The following is a 20,305-nucleotide window of genomic DNA, read 5'->3' on the forward strand; positions in this document are numbered from 1 at the left end:
GCGTATGCAGTTGTAATGGCTAATTTATGCACGCCCACATAATGGCGTTCAAGCGGCCAGGAATGCCTGCATTTCAATAACCACCCCCTGTCAACACCCCCAAATGGTCACTTCCTGTCAATCAATCTGCAATGGGCCTCCATGGTTTGTGTTAATGCGAATGCACAGTGAATGTACTGTTGCCTTTGCGCACGTGCACTGTGATGCATGTGCAATGGCAAATAATTGCTTGATCTGCGTGCAATTTGCAGTTGTGCACATCTCTGAATCAAGCCCAAAATTGTACAAACCATAATAATGTAAATTCAGAAATTATCTTGTACATACAACACTCTCTCTCTGGGTAAGAGAATTACATTTTGGTTTAGATGGTCTTTCAGAAATGTGATGTTCTGATTGGTAGAATGGTCCAGAAAACACCTCACAAATGAAATATGGCAATCTGGAAAAGCAGTGCATGTGCTATCAGTGCTGTAGCACAACACCCAGTAGTGATTGACACCTGCAGGAAGTGGATCACAAAGGATAAGAGGTCCAGAAACTCAAAACATGCAAAGAGTGCAGGTGGTAATGCAGATATTGGATCTGTTGTGACAGCATACGGTAACTCTCTATATATATGCTCTTGTGGAATGTGTAGAAGGGTCTGTTTACACCCTGGATCCCTAAACTTTTGTTGCACAAGGTAAAATGTTATCTATCTCTTTTGTAATATATACACACTATGTGGACAAAAGTATTTGTCCATCCTTGTAAATTCTTGATTTTAGATGTTTTTTGTAGCTTATTAAATACTAGTGCTGATTTTTTTATAGTAATTAGAAAGTACTGTATCATTGGCTATGGAGCATAGGGACAAAGTGTTTCCACAGGTTCTCCACAAAGTAGTCCCACAGCCCCAAGCCAACAGTGGAGTAAGTGGGCACCACCACCATCTTACAATGATATAAAGGAAGTACAGTAAAAATAGAGATTCTTGGTAAGTGCCGCAAAACCCATATAGAGACAGAACTCTCAGGAAAAGGAGATGATGGAAATCATTCAGCATGTAAGAGGGCAGCAACACTTCAAGAGCCCTGAGATTCTCTGAGGAGGAATGCATTTTGGTTGAAAGAATCCTTCAGAACTACAATGATCTGAATGGTATATTAGTTCTGAAAATACCTCATAAATAAAAAAATGGCCACCTGGAAAGCATCACAGGAATGACAACAGCAGAAGGAGATTCTGTGACTGTGAGTAGATATCAAATGATAAGTTGCCCAAAATTGCCAAACATGCAAAAGGCATGGGTGATACAGCCACTCTACTTGTCAACTTGAAGCTGTGGGAGAATCTGTTGTAACAGCATGACCTCCACTCTTATAGAAGTCTGTGGACATCAATGATGCCTAAACTTTGTTTACCAAGGTAATAAGTTTAAATTATGTCAATTGTTTTATTAATATGTAAATGTTCTTAATGCAAATTAAGCAGTGGTGTATCCAGCATGGAAGCAGAAAGAGCGAGTGACTCCCCTATCACAATGATTTCCAAACTGCATGCTGCCTGGAACCTTAGAGCATATGATTGCTTAGACAATATGCACTATTTCTGTATTTCCCCTCCATTCTCCATTCTTCTCCTCTGTAACATTTTCTCCACAGAGTCCAGCCAGTATATATCTACTATTCCTCGGTATTTGTTTTATGCCAAAAATGATGGAAACTGAAAGACATAGGCCCTGATTCAACAAGGATCACAAATCTTCTTATACGCACGCAACGCAGTTGCTGATATCAGCAGTGATATATAAATGTTTGCATTCGCAATGCAATCTCAGCCTAATATGAGGACACCCACTTCCCGCTACTCACATCCGTATGCTTGGGAAACATAGCGAAACAACCGGTAACATCGAGTAACATCAGACCCATATGCACAGTTAAGGCAGGTCAGATCTAACTCAAGAATTGCTAGCATCAGCATACGCTATGAGGCCTCAGGCTGTGTATGGTATTGCAATGACTCATTTATACAAGCCCCTGCAACGCCGTCCCAACGCACTAGCACATCTGCATTTGCCTGACCACCCCCCCGTCACCACCCACAATTGGTAATTCCTATCAATCACTCAGCAATGAGTCTGCATACACACAGCACTCTCATTCCCAATCATAGTGGCTAGTTAGCGCATGCACACGGCGATGCATAGTCATGTGCAGAGCGCAAAAATCGGCCAGATGCATGCATCTTAGCTCTTGAAATCCTTACTGAATCAGGCCGCTAGATTGGGTTTCAATTTAAATTGATGTCACTCGTTTTTCTCTGTTGTATTTGCTGTCAGTTTTGACCATTAAAAGGTACAATTCATCCATAAAATGATGGCAAAACCTCCCAAACAATAGAGCTGCCTGAGGCAGGTGAGTTCTGGGCAAGTAATAAGCACTATGATCTGTGCAGGCTTTGTTAGGGTAAAAGCACATAACTAGTTAAAAACTGAAAAAAAAACATGTGGAGGTTCTCCTCCCCAAATCAATAACCATCCCTGGACCTCTCAACCTGGGGTGGTATTGGAAAATCAGGGGGAGAAAATGGTGTGGGGTTCTCCTGAATTCTAAAAATCTAGGAAACGGGATGAAACATCTGGGGGGATCATTCTATAACAGGGAGACCAACAACATGGGGTCCCCCTACCATAATCGCAACCAGTCCCAGGGCTAGAATTTTTCATAAACTGGGGACTCCAAAAATAAAATGGGGTTCCCTTTCCCAAGAAAATACCAGTTCCAGTATGCCTAGGTGGTGGGTTCAGGGTTAATGATAAAAAATATACTAATATTGATTGTTACAGGTGTACTACAAGTTCCAGCAAGCCAGCCGCAGCAAAACAAGCCAGCCCCAGCAAATAACTACAAGACTTGTATATCGACTGTGTAATATTTTATTACAAAAAATAAACACCACATAATCCAAATAAACCAATTTCATACTTACCAAATTGCTGGTTAGTTCCTCTTCGGTCCAAGTATGCATCCAATGGTCTTGATAAAATAACAAAATGAGCAGAGCCCCCCGGCTGGTTCAGCCTGGCATTGGTTATTAGAAAATGGAGAGAACGCCACACCATATTGTTCTCCCGATTTTCCATTACCAGCCCAGACTGAGAGGTCCAGGACTGGTAATTGATTTTAGGGGGAATCCAGACATTTTATATTCTTAACTAATTCTATACTTTTACACCTAACAAAGCCGGCACAGATTATGATGATGTGTATCCCCGCCACCTCTTTGACACTTTTAACACTCTCCTTCACCCCCCTCCTCCCCTTCTATCCTCCCTTGCTGCAACTGACTTTGCCTCTTTCTTCTCTTCCAAAATGTAGGCAATTCCTCCCAATTTCTCAGATCTCCCTGCTGCCGCCCCACCTCCCACACCATCCCTTCCTCCTGGTCACGCTACCTTGTCTTCCTCCCCCCCACCACAGGTGATGAGGTCCACTCCCTCATCTTTTCCTCTCTCCCCTCCACCTGCCCCCTTGACCCCCTCCCCTCCAGCCTCCTCTGCTCCCTCTCCACCACTACTTGCTCCCACCTTGCTCACCTCTTCAACTTATCTCTCTGGCATCTTTCCCTTGCCATTCAAACATGCTCTTGTCACACCTATTCTAAATAAACCTGCTGCCCCATTTCTCTTCTCCCTTTCTTCTCCAAACTACTTGAGAGGCTTGTCTACAGCCACCTCACCAGCTACCTCTCTGACAACTCCATCCTTGATCATCCCCAATCTGGCTTTCATCCACTTCACTCCACTGAAACTGCCCTGGTTAAAGTTATAAATGACCTGCTTGCAGCCAAATCCAGGGGCCACTTCTGTCTGCTCATCCTCCTGGACCTCTCTGCGGCCATTGACACTGTGGATCATCCTCTCCTCCACACCCTTCAGACTATTAGCCTCTCTAACATTGTCCATGCCTGGTTCACCTCTTACCTCACCAACCACTTCTTTTTTGTGTCTGCCTCGTGCTCCACCTCCTCCAATTCCATTATATGCATTGGTGTCCTGCAGGGTACTGTCCTGGGCCCCTTGCTCTTCTCCCTTTACACCTCTTCACTAGGAAAACTCATCAGTTCCTTCAGCCTCCAATACCATCTCTATGCCAATGACACACAACTATACCTCTCCTTTCCTAAACTCTCCCATTTAGTCCTCTCTTGGGTATCCAGCTGCTCTCCACAATCTCCACCTGGATGTCCGAGTGCTCTCTGAAACTCAATATGAACAAAACCAAACTCATCATCTTCCCCCCAACAGAGTCTCCACCCCCACCAATCTCTCTATTACTGTTGACAAGACCGTCAACTCCCCTGTTCTCCAATTTTACTCTTGACTCCACCCTCTCCTTCACCCCCCCATATTCAATATCCAGCTTATTCCTGTCAGTTCCAGCTATGCAACATTGCTTGCATTAGGCCATTCTTCTCCCAGAATGCTACCAAACTGATTATTCACTCACAAATAATTTATTGCCTTCACTACTGCAACCTTCTCCTCACTGGCCTTCCATGTTGCCATCTCACTCCCCTCCAATCTGTTCTCAACACTGCAGCTAGAAGTATGTTCCTCTACCGCCATTCAACTTCCACCAATCCCCTCTGCCAAAACCTGCACTGGCCCCATTTCACTACAGAATCCTCTTCAAACTCCTCCCCTTCAAATACAAGTTTCACTCTAACGCCACGGTTTCCTATATCTCCAACCTCATCTCCTTACATACTCCCTTCTGTCCTCTCTAGTCAGTCAATGACCATTGTTTCTCCTCTACCCTAGTTACTGCATCTCATGCTTGAATCCAAGATTTTGTCCCTGCGGCCCCCTTCACTGGAATGAGCTCTCTCACTCAAACAGGCTCTCCCCAATCTTGCATTGCTTCAAAAGTGCACTGAAAATCCTACCTGTTCATTAAAGCATACTCTTCAACCATATAACCCTTTCACCAGGTTGCTCACCCCACTCTCCTGCCTAAGCCATCTGTACTCCACCTACATCCTGCCCTCAGGTCCCATCCACATGCTCACACCTCATGTCATCTGTCTATCTTCCCTCTCCCCTAGATATTAGGAGCATGGTCCTCCTCCCTACTGTTCTCACAGCCCTCTTCTCTAGCACTTCAAAGACAGTCTTCCCAGCTGTATTGTGTACTGAGAATTGTGGTGCTAATTGTTACTTGTGCTCTGTTTATGTTATGGTTACTGTATTGTAATATAATATTCTGTGTACCCTACTGTTGCCATATGTATGGCACTGCAGACCACTTGTGGTGCCTTATAAATAAAATGTAATAATAATATTGTGCTTCTCCCAAACTGACCTGTCTCAGGCAGGTCTATTGTTTGACCAGATTTGCTGTCGATTTACCAATCCTTAGTGAATTTGTGGGTCCTATTCTGGTCTTAGTTTAATAATCGATTGTTTGTCCAATGTTCTAAAGTGTTTAAAAGTTTTTACTTTGGTCGGTTTTGCCCTTAGTAAATGGTCGGTTTACAAAAATGATGAAAAAAATGCACAAGAACCCAAAACCGACCTTTAGTAGATTTAGGCCCAGGGTTCCCTGCAGAACTTCAAGTCAAGTAGGAACATCTGCTGCTCCTCTGACTCTCCCCATGTTGTCCCATTCTCTGTCTCTGTGACTCTGCAGGTTGGGTACGGGATCCTGGCAGTCGGCAACACTGCAACATTACTAAAAGATACTGGAGTACTGGCGCATTTCTCCCCACACCCATTAGAATAGATCCATTATATCTTCAAAAACAGAAAAGAGAAAGGAACAAAAATAAATGTTCAGATTCGGATACAGTTAGAAGCACTGTGCAAAGGTGTTTCTAAACAATGTTCCTAAAGGTAGGGACCTTTACTTATAACATTGACTCTTGTGAGTATATTTACTAAGCACTGCTTTTGCATTTTTGGTAGTTTTCTGATCTGCTGATTACTAAAGCCCAAACTGACTGGAAATCACAGAGAAACCAGAATTTTCAATAGAATTTACCATCAAAGTACCTTCAATAGTTTACTATTTAAAGAATATAAGTCCCATATTTAAAAAGCAGCAGACTTCAAAAATGCCTGTAAACTGACACAAAACCACCCAAATAATTAACCTATTTCTGACAGGAAAGTTTTAAGGAAACACAGAGAACTGCCACACTCTAACCAATAAGCGTGACACTATTCTTTCATATGTAGAGCATCCCTAGTTACCTATTATAGGCAGTGTTCATTTAAGTAATTGTTGATGATGACATTTTTTTAACGATTAATTGTAAGGACATTGTTTATGGACAAATTGTAACAATAATGAAAATATAAACAATTTCATATAAAAAATGATGACAAAATCTGTGTTCAATTTTAAGACTTAAACTCAATTTAAAATCCTTGTCAACATTAATACGGGTTACTACATACACTACTTTCTATTTTTGAAGTAGGGTTATTCTTAATTTTTAAAGAACAATTATATGTTCTAGATATTTGCAGAAAGTAAGTAAGACTAAAATGTGACTTTAAACCACAATTTTAAATATGCAAATACTCTAAATTTAAAATCCTTGTCAAAATTAACAGAATATAACATCAATTGGTTTTTGATGTTCAACTCTATTGTAAAGTGTTTCTTTTTTTTAGTAATTTGGGCTTTAGTAAATACGCAGATCACAAAACTGTTGGGAAATTGATGAAAACTCAAAATGAAGGATTAATAAATACACCCCTTAGTCTTAAAGTCTCCAACCACAAAACCAATATCCAAATCTTCCAATCATTGCAGCCTCTTTGCCACATTCACTTCCCTCATTTGTCTTTTAACTTCTCCCCTATCCCCCTTCCTCTCAGCCCTTGACTTTGCCATCTATTACACATCCAATATTGACATCATCCAAAAGGCTCTCTCATCTCTCCAACCGGTTCTTATACCCAGTAAAAAGGAAGGAAGAGGGGAAAAATTGGAAAAACAAATTGCACAGGAGTAAAAGTAGGTCAGAAACTGAAGTCTACTCAGGTAGGGTCTCTACTTCAAGGAAAAAATGAGGGTGCTGCCTAGAGTGTACGTTTATATACAGCAAGAGAGGGTAAAGAAAAAGACTCCTTTGCGAGGCACACCCCACAATTTCATAATCACAAGAAATAGAATAGTAGTTGAAACATACCTTTTATTAAATAATCAATAAAAAGAGAAAAAAAGAAAATCACTAGAATAACTATCTATGACCATATTACAGAGATAAATGAATGATCAATCATTTATCTCTGTAATATTGATTATTTAATATAAGGTATGTTTTAACTACTAATCTATTTCTTGTGATTATGAAATTGTGGGGTGTGCCTCACAAAGAAGTCTTTTTCATTACCCTCTCTTGCTGTTCTTATACCCACCCTACTTTCCCTCCCACCATATCTTCCATGTCCCTCTACAAGGGTGATGTAGCTAATGTCCTCCTGTTATCATTACCTGACACCATATACCCCCAGTACCCCATCCATCCTACCTCTTTAGAGCCATATCTACTGAAGCCTTGACAATCTCTTCAACAGGCTAAGTCCACTCCCCACATTCCTTTACCTGTTGGTATCTCTAAGTATTGTCTCCCCACATATATACTCCCATTTGAAAGTCTTCAGGTCTATTAATATCCAATGGAACCTTTATGCTAATGATAATCAAATTCACATATCATTCCCCTGATTCCTTACTCTTCACTTTTGTCTTTCCCATCCTCCCTGTCATCTCATCCTGAATGTCACAGTGCTTTTTTAATTATACATGACTTGTGGCCTCCACCAAAGTTGCTGTTTCCCATAAAATGTATCTGTTGCTTGTCTTATCTTTCTCCTTAACTGGTTTGTGTTGTCCTCCACCCTCTTTAAACAGCTATATTGGCCCTCATTCACCTCAAATGCCAGTTAAAAATTCTAACTCTTATATTCAGAGTACTTAATCTTTCCACTCCCTCAGACATTTTCAATCTGATGCTATCCTCACTCTCTCCCATCACCTCCGCTCTTCCATTGCCATATATATATATATATATATATATATAAAACTTTATTTAATATAAGCATATACTTTTTTTAACTGATATGATATTCATATTACAGCATTGTTGATGAAAAAGGAGAAGGCTTGAAAACACTTCAGATTGGGAACTCTCCCTATGCTTAATAATGTGTGAATACAATATTGATAATCTTTGCTGATGACTGATCTCCATGCTCTAATGACTGTTTACTTTATATCTGCTTCACATCATGAACATATACATTTATCTGGACTTTAGTCTTAATCCGGATTCAATATAAATTCCCCTTGCTAGATCGTATTCAAGAAACTATGTTACTCTTTGAGGCCCTTGAGTTTGTTTTCAATATGACAGTGAGGTGATGTATTTTATTTTTATCCTTATGTTTATTTGACATAACTTGTCTAGTGATACAGATCATAGATCCATTGGTTAAAATGTTATTATTTTAAATTAAACTTAATTTGATTATGTTAACAGCTTCCCATTCCAGCAATTCTAATAATTGTTTTGCCAATACATAATACAGTATATTATTGGGTCTCAAGATAAATATAATGGGTCTAGGGAAACTGCACACCCTACACCCATTCATGATACTTACCTTTATGATGGCACCATTTTCTTGTAGATTGCACAGTGCCAGAGTCTACTGGGGACATGCACTGGTGAGAGAGGGGGGCCCGCATGGAGACAACACATGCCCCCCCATTCTTGAACCACCCCTGTATTTTTTTTAATATCTTCATTTATCATAATAGATGACCGAAAATTCAACAATAATGCAGGCAATTATAAATTGTGTGCAAAGAAATACAAAGAAAACAGCAGTGATGGGGGAAAAGGCAACAGACAATGCACTACACAACACTATGAAGACCAGCTTCACTCTAATCCAGAAAGCCATCTATGAAATGTGGAATACCAAGGGTCGAAAATTGTGTGAAATGTTATCATTGAGATGAGCAGTTACATATTCCATGGATGCTAAGAATTACACTTTATTAATAAGAGCTTGCATTAATGGGACTTTGATTTGCTTCCAGTTTACAGCAATTAGTAGTTTAGTTGCATTAAAAATATGGCCACAAAATGTATTCTGAGGTTTGGAAAGGAATCTAGAGGGTTTACAGAGAAGCATATGTAATGGGTCCTTGGAAAGGGAGATACCAATCACCTTAGTCATCAAAGATACGACTTTGTCTCAATATATAGATACAGTATAATGGGGCAATCCCTCCACATATGCATAAAAGAGCTAATATAACCACACTGCCCCAAACAAAGGTCTTAGGTCCATGCAAAACATTTTGTGCAACTTGGGATGGACCAAATACCACCGTGAGTACACTTTACAGGAATTTTCTTTTATGTTGTTATTAATGGATGCTCTAGCCACCTACTGTCTATTGTCCACCCAATTATCATCCTCTCAGTTGATACCTAAGTCATGCTCCCAGGACAGGTCAAATGGTTCTTTGAATTTGGAGGGTGAGGGGGCTAGCAGTGAATAAAGAATTGATATAGAGCCCTTGCAACAAGGATCATAGATGCATCGGAGTTCAAATGGAGTGGGCTGAACCACCCCTGTGTTTTACTATATTTCCACACATATATCCAATTACAGTACATGTAAATTTTCTTCTCTATAAATATCCTTCCTCGTTTCTTATGAAGTTTCATTGTGTGCAATAAGCAATGCAAGTGACTGCAAACCCCTGCTCACATTCAAAAATGTTCTAATAGAAATCTTAATTTATGTAGTTCTCTTAAAGTGTCATTCAAATTGATACTTAGTCAACAGACGGCGCTAATTTCTCACAGCAGATAGAAAAGATACTGAATATAAAAAAATCTATAATTTAAAAATTAATATTTATTTATATGCACATATAATATATAGATTATCCCTGAATGGGATTTCTAAAGAGATACAATCCTAAAAGACATATATTGTACAAAATTACAATTATACATGTAAATATAACAGCCAGTGGATGGTTGTCTCCAATCCCCTGTGATACAGGGTGCCAAAGTCCCTTTCCAGATCAGATGATAAAGACTGTGCACAGTAGTGACTCTGCATACAATAATAAAATGGATAATGTTCCCAGCAATTGTGACACTGTGTTGCAAACAAGACACAAACTGATAGTAATGGCAACACTTGTGTCAGAGCACAGCACATATAAACTAAACTTCAAGTGAAGGAAGTGCTGGTTGCCGAGCAGTACTGGAGCATCAATATATAAAAGCTCAACAATCTCAACAATATATAAAAGCTCAACAATCCTCCGATAAGGCAAGCCACTCCGGCAATGATAAATGTACAGCCTCCATGGCTAACAACAGTGCCTCTAGAGATGGAATGGAGCAAATAACCTGACAAGGTCTCCCTCTCTCTGAACCACTCTGGCGGTCAGCAGTCTGTGGCATCAGTGGCCGTTGCAACTTCCTTTGGAGATAGAGCAGGGACTGGCCCCTTCTCAGCACTGATAATCCCGTTGCTCAAGTCAGCTGTGTCCCTCACGTGTGTCCCGGCAAACTGCTGTGTGTAAACCAGCGTGTGAGCTGCTGGGGAGAGCAGCACATCCGCCTCTTGAAAAAGCCGCCGAGTGTGGAGAAACGCGTTGAGGGCACGGTTGTGCTTGCCGGTGGTGTGACTCCATCCCCTATTGTATGCTGCAGTATGAGACATTTGCCTGTTCTTTTCCCCTCCCCAGCAGCTCACAAGCTGGTTTACACACAGCAGTTTGCCGGGACACACGTGAGTGACACAGCTGACTTGAGCCACGGGATTATCAGTGCCGAGAAGGTGCCAGTCCCTGCTCTATCTCCAGAGGAAGTTGCAACGGCCACTGACACCGCAGACTGCTGACCGCTGGAGCGGTTCAGAAAGAGGGAGACCTTGTCAGGTTATTTGCTCCATTCCATCTCTAGAGGCACTGTTGTTAGCCATGGAGGCTGTACATTTATCATTGCCAGAGTGGCTTGCCTTATCGGAGGATTGTGAGTACTGTTGAGCTTTTATATATTGCTGCTCCAGTACTGCTCGGCAACCAGCACTTCCTTCACTTGAAGTTTAGTTTATATGTACTGTGCTCTGATACAAGTGTTGCCATTACTATCAGTTTGTGTCTTGTTTGCAACACAGTGTCACAATTACTGGGAAAATTATCCATGTTATTATTGTATGCAGAGTCACTACTGTGCACAGTCTTTATCATCTGATCTGGAAAGGGACTTTGGCACCCTGTATCACAGGAGATTGGAGACCACCATCCACTGGCTGTTATATTTACATGTATAATTGTCATTTTGTACAATATATGTCTTTTAGGATTGTATCTCTTTAGAAATCCCATTCAGGGATAATCTATATATTATATGTGCATATAAATAAATATTAATTTTTAAATTATAGATTTTTTATATTCAGTATCTTTTCTATCTGCTGTGAGAAATTAGCGCCATCTATCTACTGTTTGTGTATAGTTTAGATTGTTGGGGGTGTGGCCCCTTATAGGTGTGCAGATTTTTGGAGCAGCAGATACAGCACACAGTGCACCCACACTGCCGCCTTAGCTATTATATTAGTTTAAGATTATAAACTGAACTTTTTATAAACTCTCTTAATTGTAGCATTAAAGAATTAGCTAAACAATATTGTTTATGCAATCTGTATCGTATCCATTGAGAGCGCCTATTTACAAGGTAATCCTAATTTTTGCTGATTTTATATAATTTTTAAACATTGTACTGTCTAATAAAGTATTTTTTTTGTATTATTATTGCATATTCTTTGAATTGTCAAACAATTTAATATTTTGTTTAAGACATACTTTTTAATTTCATATATTACATGTACAGATTGAGTCTCCCTTATCCAAATATTACAGTACAAAATACAGATTTCTTTTAGCATACCTAAAATAGTGAAATCTTTGCTTTTTGATAGTTCAATGTACACAAACTTTGTTTAAAGGACAAATTTATTAACAATAAGGTATAAAATTACCTTCAGACTTTTAGGGGTATTCAATATGGGAGCGATAACATAGTTTTTGCGTTAATATCGCAATTATGACGTCATTATCGCAGGTTTTACTTTAACACCGTATTCAATTTCAAAGACTTATTGCAGTTTTGACAAGTCTTTGATAAAAAACGGTGATAAGTTTTCACCATTGAATAGGTGTTGAAAAAAAGTGCTGAATTGGGGTTTAGTGGTGCAGGCTTAAAAAAAATAGCCTGCACCCCTGGGAATGACATTTAATAAAGAACTGGGTCAAAAAAAGTGAAAAAAAAAAAAAGGGACAGCCCAAAAAATTAACTTAAAAATTGGGGTGCAAAATGAAAAAATGGGGAAAAATTGTTAAACAATAGGGAAATAGGTTCAGGGCTATTCTGCATGTATGCGGCAGGTGTTTTGAAGAATAGAATTATAGCGGCAGGTGCACAAATGCAGAATTTTTAAAAACTGACTTTAGGGACATCAAAATATGCTAGTGCCTATTTTCATGTACCCCAAATTTGATGGGACCACTTAAAAAAACGAAAAAAATAACCTAAGTGCTCTTCTGCATCACTTCTTCAATGTCGGGAAAAAAAACACCTGCTGCGGCTATTTAAATCTCCGACTTTCAATTAAAGGCTAAAACGGGGGTACCCATAGTGATCCCCCATGTTTTTACAACTTAAGGGGGTCTTACAATTATTTTAAGGAAAAATTTGTAACATTAGCAAATCCAACTTCGGAGTTTCCCGTTTTCGTTAATTTTATATTGAATACGGGGATAAGCGGGAGCGCGCACCAGACTTAACGCAGAAAAAAACTCTGATATGAAACGTTAACTTCGACAGTGAAGTTAACGTTTCATATTGAATACCCCTCTTTGTGTATAAGGTGTATATGAAACATGAGTGAATTTCATGTATGTACACAAACTTTGTTTGAGCCACAAAATTATTGAAAATATTGTATGAAATTACCTGCAGGCTATGTGTATAAGGTGTACATAAAACATACACGCATTGTGCGCTTATATTTGGGTCCCATTCCCAAGATATTTCATTATGGTATGCAAATATTCCAAATTACAGAATATTCTGATGTCCAAAATACTCCTGGTCCCAAGCATTTTGGATATATATTATCGTATTAAAGAAATTATTATATCCAAAATTAATAACAAATGTTATTTTTTATAAAATTTTATTAACAAAGTAAAACAATTTATACATTTGTAAATTAAATTGAATTGTGATTTTTGAGATTGGTGGTAACTATCTTCTCCCCTAATATTGTCATTTCGGATTAGTTTTTAGTTACCAAGAGTCCAAGACCAAAACACAGGATTATGTACATTGGGATAATAAAGATATTTATTATACAGGTTTTTCTGATTTATATTTTCTATCTTGCACAAACTGAATATTTCCTCTTTTGCAATTCATGGATAAGTGATAATTGATATTTATATTTTCTATGAACAATGTTGACTGGGGCATGAAGGGCCAATGCAATGGTAGGGGCACTTGTTTAAGAAGTGTGATCAGTCATCAGAGGAGGTGTGACCACAGAGGCTTGACTGACAATTAGAGAGTACATGGTCTGGGCCCCTTTATAATTATTTTTAATAAATATGATAACACAATAATGTACCAGATTGATAAGATCAATTCTCTACAGTTTAGTGAATACACCATAGTCCTGGAAATGCAGTATGATATAAAATATTAAGCACATGATGATTTTCCTGTATGACCAGTAGATAAAACTTAATGAGAACTGCATTAGGTCTAGTAAAGGTGAAGTACATGCCATTATAAAAAAAAAATATCTAAGCTCTTATCACTGGGATAATTTAATTGTAGGTTAGTGAATGAATACAGAGCTAAAATGCCATTCCAACCTCTGACAGGACTACAGCTCACAAAATGAAGGGACATGGTTTGTGTTGTGACCACCAACTTTAACTGACAGGAAGGTGAATCTTGCAGTTTCTAAAGAAGCTCACCAAGCACTCATGTTCATCAGTGGTCCTGCTACACTAGGTAACTAAGTGCCTCATAGAGTAACAATATATGTTTCAAGTGCACAGTCTGGACCCTGACCCATAGAGGATGGGGCACTCAGGAGGTAGGACTCACTATGGATTTCCCCTGTATCCCCATGGGACAGTCCAACCCTGGTTAAAGTAAATAGAGAGAATTTGCAAATTGCCCTAGTACTTACAAAAAAAACATCATTACTATATTTATTAAAAAAAAGCAATAAGTTGAAAAATTACTTGACAGGCAATGTCATGTATCCAGTTTTACAGCTGAATGAAAAACTAAAGGTAGAAAGTAACACATAGCATTGATGGCCATTAGCTCTGCTGTGGACCCCTGGCACTATTATTCTGGAGGGGGAATTGAGGAGAGCCAAAAACTTACCTGATCTTGACCAAAACTTATGGAGATGACCCCACCTAACTCTGCTGTACTCCTCCTTCACTGACCCTGTCTGACCTAGATTAAGAAATACATCTGATGAGATGCAATAGAGGGCGGGAAAGGGATACTCACTGTAATCACTGAGAAAAGTCCTGAGCTGTGTCCTGTGTTGCTATCTGTACCAGTATGGGTGAGATGGTACAGCCCACTACATAGACTGACAGTGCATGCACAATGACCTATCTTGTCACTCCGCTGACTAGAAAAACCCACCAGACTAGATGTTGCATAATACCCTATCCACTGTTTCCTAATTAGCCTCTGTACAAATGCATACACAACAAACAAACAATGTGAGTGAGTTGTGATAAACAAGTAGGTCTTATGTCTCCTTTTGCTGGCTGGGCAAAGGGCGAGTGCTTGGCCTGGCTGAGCTTACCTTGAAAAAGACCCTCAATTGGGGTTAAAATGCATCAGCGGTAGGCCAGTACTTCAGATCCAGTGAGACCTACCTGGGTTTGGTCCATTTACAGTTCTTCTCCAGTGGCTGCTGCATGCTTTGTTTTGGATTTCCTTTACTTCACACTATTGCTAGGAGCACTCATTGTTCATGTATACACATGATGTATTTGTATGCAAGTTTTAGTTATGTGAATATTATATTATTAAAACACTGTATTACACTATATATTAGTTTATCTGCTTTCTCCTGGGATTACTCATATGTAGACTATGTTTTAGGATCTATTATACAGAAGACCTTGGTGTTGGAGGGGTGTAGATTGTGAACAATCACATGACTCCATTATTGGCTCTGTGTCATGATCCATACAGTAAATCCTCAGGTGAGGACAATAGCCAGGGGGTTAGGGTGGCTATGGAATAAGCAGGTGAGTGATGGCTAGGTCTCCCTATTGTGGCCAAACCCATTTTTGGCTAGACCTGCCCAGAGGTGGGGAGTCTAACCCACTTGGTGGTTTTCACCAGTGACCCCTCCAGCTGGGATTTGGGTTTCGCTGCACCAAGTGGGCAGGTGGTGGCCCTCTGGATAGATACCTGGGAATGGCAGAAAGACCGGAACTAGATTTAATGAATAGTATATTAACTAATAATGGAATACTGAAGATGAGCTGGATACTTGTATATTGGAGATGAACTGATACTTGAACACTAAAGATGGACAGAATACTTGAACACTGGAGATGAACTAAATACTTGAATACTGGAGATGAACTAAATACTTGAACCCTGGTGATGAATAGAATACTTGAACACTTGAAATGAACAAAATACTTGGACACTGGTGATGAATGTAATACTTGAACACTGGACATGAACTAAATACTTTACCACTGGTGGTGAATGGAATACTTGAACACTGGAAATGAATGGAATACTTGAACACTGGAAATGAACGGAATACTTGAACACTGGAAATAAACTTGATAATGTAGAGATCCTGGTTTAGATTTGCACAGAGAAACTCAGAGACATGTGGACACAGTCATGTTCTGGGATTTGGTAGAGGTCCAGCTGAGAGAGAAGTAGTAATTAGCAGGAATCCTGACACCTCAGTACCACAGAGAAGCTGCAATAGAGGTTGAGAAGCCCACTCAAAATACACAGGAAAAGTAACATATAAGACTGGAAAACTGAGAGAGAGCTCAAGTCTCAGACTGAAAATTAGCATGGAAACGAATTCAGAAAATACTGGAGAACTGTGAGTAGGCTGAAGCAACAATCTAAAGGAAATAGTACAGAGCAACACTGGTGAGTATCACAGTCACTGGAACAGTGAAGTTGAACAACAGTTTTCTGTTCCTGAAGTAAGACTTTAAATACCCCTGGGTAGCTAGTCATTGGATCAAAGGAACGGCTGAGTGACTACAGGACTACCATTGGGAGAGATTAGTCATGTTATATGGACCAACATGGCTGTGCCCATGCCCGGCACCCAAGAACCAGGACGCATGCATGGAAACCCTAGCAGACCCCAGGGAGAATACTCAGACACCACTCACCTCCACTCCCAACGACTGAACACCTAAGCCCAAGGACACCAGCACAGAGGTGAGTAACATTTGATCCCAGGCCACATCCTGACACTCTGAGTGGGTCATATTCAGACTTCTATTTCTATATGGACAAGTATCTCCTACATACTTAAGGGATGTTTCTGACAATTATTTTTCCTTATTTTTCCTTATATTTAAAGTGTTCTTTTGATTTTGCCCTCTGTGTTTTAATTGTCTGTATTTTTATAGTGTGGTGCTGCTGTATTTATCACAACTGATGTTTTCCCTTTTTTATACTGACTGAGCCTAAAGGCAAGCAGGATAGGGATGGCACCAATAAAGTACAAAATGATGGAAAATGGGTGAATTGATTTGAGGTGTATTTAAGATTGCTGGTGGGTTTTAGAGGCATATTTTGAAGGTTTTTTAAAAGTGTCTTTAATGGCACAAATATATACTTGTCGGCAATTTAATGCACATCCAATTTAAAAATAACATGATTAGCTATTATTATTATTATTATTATTATTATTATTATTATTTTATAGCCAAAAATAAACTTGCTTTCAATCATTATTTCACAGTTTTAGAAATATGCATATAATAGCCATTTGATACATTGTGTCACAAATAAAATTAATCATCTCAATCTCCTGCTGCGTCCTTACTCTGAAGTATTTTCAGCAAAAATGACACCCATCGCTATTAGAGTTGCACGGGACCTGGCAGCCCAATAATTATTTAGCTGACATTACTCATCGTCAGAAATGTGTTAATTTCTTAACACAGATGTTATAAATACAGAAAAGTGTTCACTTTTTGTGAAAAGTTTATACTTTTGGTTATTGCCCAATTCAATTGCAGGTGAAGTTAACATGCAATAATTCTTCACAGGACTTAATGCAAATTTTTTCACCAGCTCTTTAGCAGGTGAAAAGTTTTGAAAATCCCTATTTTAAGGTAAAAATGTCAGGACTTGATTCAGAACCACTGGGACACCCTCCCCAATGATTAATTAGCCAGTTAGAATTTTTTAATGACATTAATTTTGGCAATATTGATATGTCATTTTTTGGGTAAAAATTTAAATAGAGCATTCATTTTCTAGAAAAACACTTGTTTTCTGTAATTTTTTCACTGTTTTAGAAAAGTTTATGCCATTTGACACAAGCCATTTGCATTCTATCATTGTTTTCATAATTAGAAAAGATTTATAACAGCCATTTGACCCCAAATGCTTTTATTATGGACACTAATAGACATATACTTTATCCAATATTAGTTTGTATTTTTTGGGGTACAGGCAGATTTACACCTTTTCACTTATACTTAACATGTGAAAAAGCAAGCAAGAAGTATTGGGTGAAACACTTAACACCAATTTTCTAATTGGATTGCTCGATAAGTTAACACCCGTAACCACCTGCAATTGAATTCCCCCCTAATTCTCACCCTAGTGCGGAATTTACGTTATTTATCAGCAAATATCTTCTCTCTATGGTGCATATTTATCAAGCTAATTTTGATCTCAAAACACTCTATGTTTCTATAGGGCAGACTAGATGGGCCCAAGTGGTTCTTATCTGCCATCAAATTCTATGTTTCTAAGTTTCTAAAACATGTAGAAAAATCTGCTTCTCCATGATTAAGGACATAACTGTTGCTAGTATTCAACTGCATTCTATGTCCCCAGTACCGTTATGCTGGGGGCTTGCCTAGTGCTCCGGGAGCTGTTGGGCAACACTCAGCATCTGCGGGTACAGTGTAGATGAATGTATCAATTAAAACCGCTATCAACGCTGCTTGGTGATACCATCTGATGAGGTGAAACCAAAATATCAGAGCAGCTCTGCTAATTTTGGTGTGACCCCCTCCGATGGTGTCATCTGGTGAGGCCAGCACCCTCCTAGTGATGCCACTGATGACCACTGCTCATCACTTCTGGAGTTGAAGACTTCATTGTGACAATACAGCATCATAGTACATTGTAATACAGCTACATATATGAGAACACCAAAGTGAGCAATAGTCCCACCATAAACTCAAGGCTGTCAACTGACAACAGCCTCCCCCCTGTTTTTTAAAACCAATATAATACTCGCAGTAAGTGAACTGATTTACAGCAGACATGAGCTCAATCCTACATGCTCTTTTCTAAGCTACGTAGTCTTGGTTACTTGTGTTCACTCCTTCGTGCTCCTATACACATTGTTACAGCATCACAGTATCATTAGAAGATAGCTACAACCTGAAAGGTGCAGTAATTCGGGCACCCTAGGCTGTAGCTTTATTAGCCTAATGATTGATCAGTCATTAAACATAACAGCATTATCCACAACCAAGAAGGAAAAAAAACTCTATAGAGGAGAAAGCTGTGGATGTCCCTAAAAGTACACTAGTAAGATGAAAAGCTGATGATAAGGATAATCTATATAATAATATCATGGGAGAGATGAGGAGAGAGAGAGGGCTTTATTCATCATGTTAATTATCAGGGTCTGAATGGATCCTGATAATTAACATTTGAACTTGCCGTGAGCACAGGAGCAATTCATCATTGAATTCATCTGAAATCAGCTGTCTCCACAAGTTTTTCCACTGCTTCTTTTGGAGCAGCAAATCTTTTCACTGCTCCTCTTGGAGCAGTTTAACTAGTGTGCCTGCGTAACCTACAAGTAACGCATGCACAGGAGAGCCTCGGCAACTGGTGGAAGGAGCCAGACAGGGATGGAGAGATCTGAAAGGATCCCTCTTAGTAACCTGGGTCTTCTTCCCATCTGAAGATGGTGAATGCTCCCACAGTCAAGCTCTGAAAATATTATACTTTCGAACCATGATGAATTATGTCCCTGTACTAGTGTATGGGGACAGCGGGCCATTGTGCGAGAGAAAGGTGAGCAGGAGATATCTGTAATATCTCCTGCTTTACCCTTTTTGATGAATTGCTCAAATACTTAATTTTTACAATAGCATTTTCACCTGCTTTAGTAGAAATTAAGTGATGATGAATAGAGCCGAGAGAGAGAGAGAGAGAGAGAGAGAGAGAAAAGAAGAGAGAGAGAGGGGTGATCAACCCCAGTCTTCATCAGGGACAACATCTAGTATAACATAATATACTGTAATTGTATAAGTAATATCAAAGGTTTCAGATTATGTGAACTGAAAATAAAAAGTATGAATCACCATTCAGTTGAAGAAAAATTATTATTACCTAAAACCCTCACTAGAGAGAGCACCTTCCCTATAAAAATCACCTAATGCAACATCAATAAAACAGATAAACAATTTTAAGTATAAAATGTCATATCACTTTAAAACAATAGTAGTCAAATATGTTGATATATAGCCTATTGGGATGGTGGTCACAATAAGATGCAGAGCAGATTTGAAAGTGACTGTCAGCCTACACAGAGAGTCTCTAACTAAGGCTGGGTTTATTGGTAAACAGCAGATACAGTATAACAGGAACACAGGGCCTGATTCAGAGATGGACGCTAATGTGATTGCAGCTCCGATTTCATACACAACACAGCTGCAACAATATGCTAATGTTACCAAAGATCACCCTAGCATAGGGATGCCCACAACTGCCTTTTTACCCATGTATGATGTCACTTACCTGCATAAATATTGGGAACATCGCACATCGAGAAGCCATTTTGCCCTTACAGCAGGTCTGACGAGCCGCAAACACTGCAGCTCTCCAAACACGCAGAGGGCTCTCATGCTGCCTATACAATCGCAGTAGCTAATTTATGCACGCCCATCAAAAGTACAGACACGCCTCC

This window comes from Taudactylus pleione, unplaced genomic scaffold (assembly GCF_031769625.1).
Source record: "Taudactylus pleione unplaced genomic scaffold, aTauple2 ptg000353l, whole genome shotgun sequence".
In the NCBI taxonomy this organism is placed as follows: domain Eukaryota; kingdom Metazoa; phylum Chordata; class Amphibia; order Anura; family Myobatrachidae; genus Taudactylus; species Taudactylus pleione.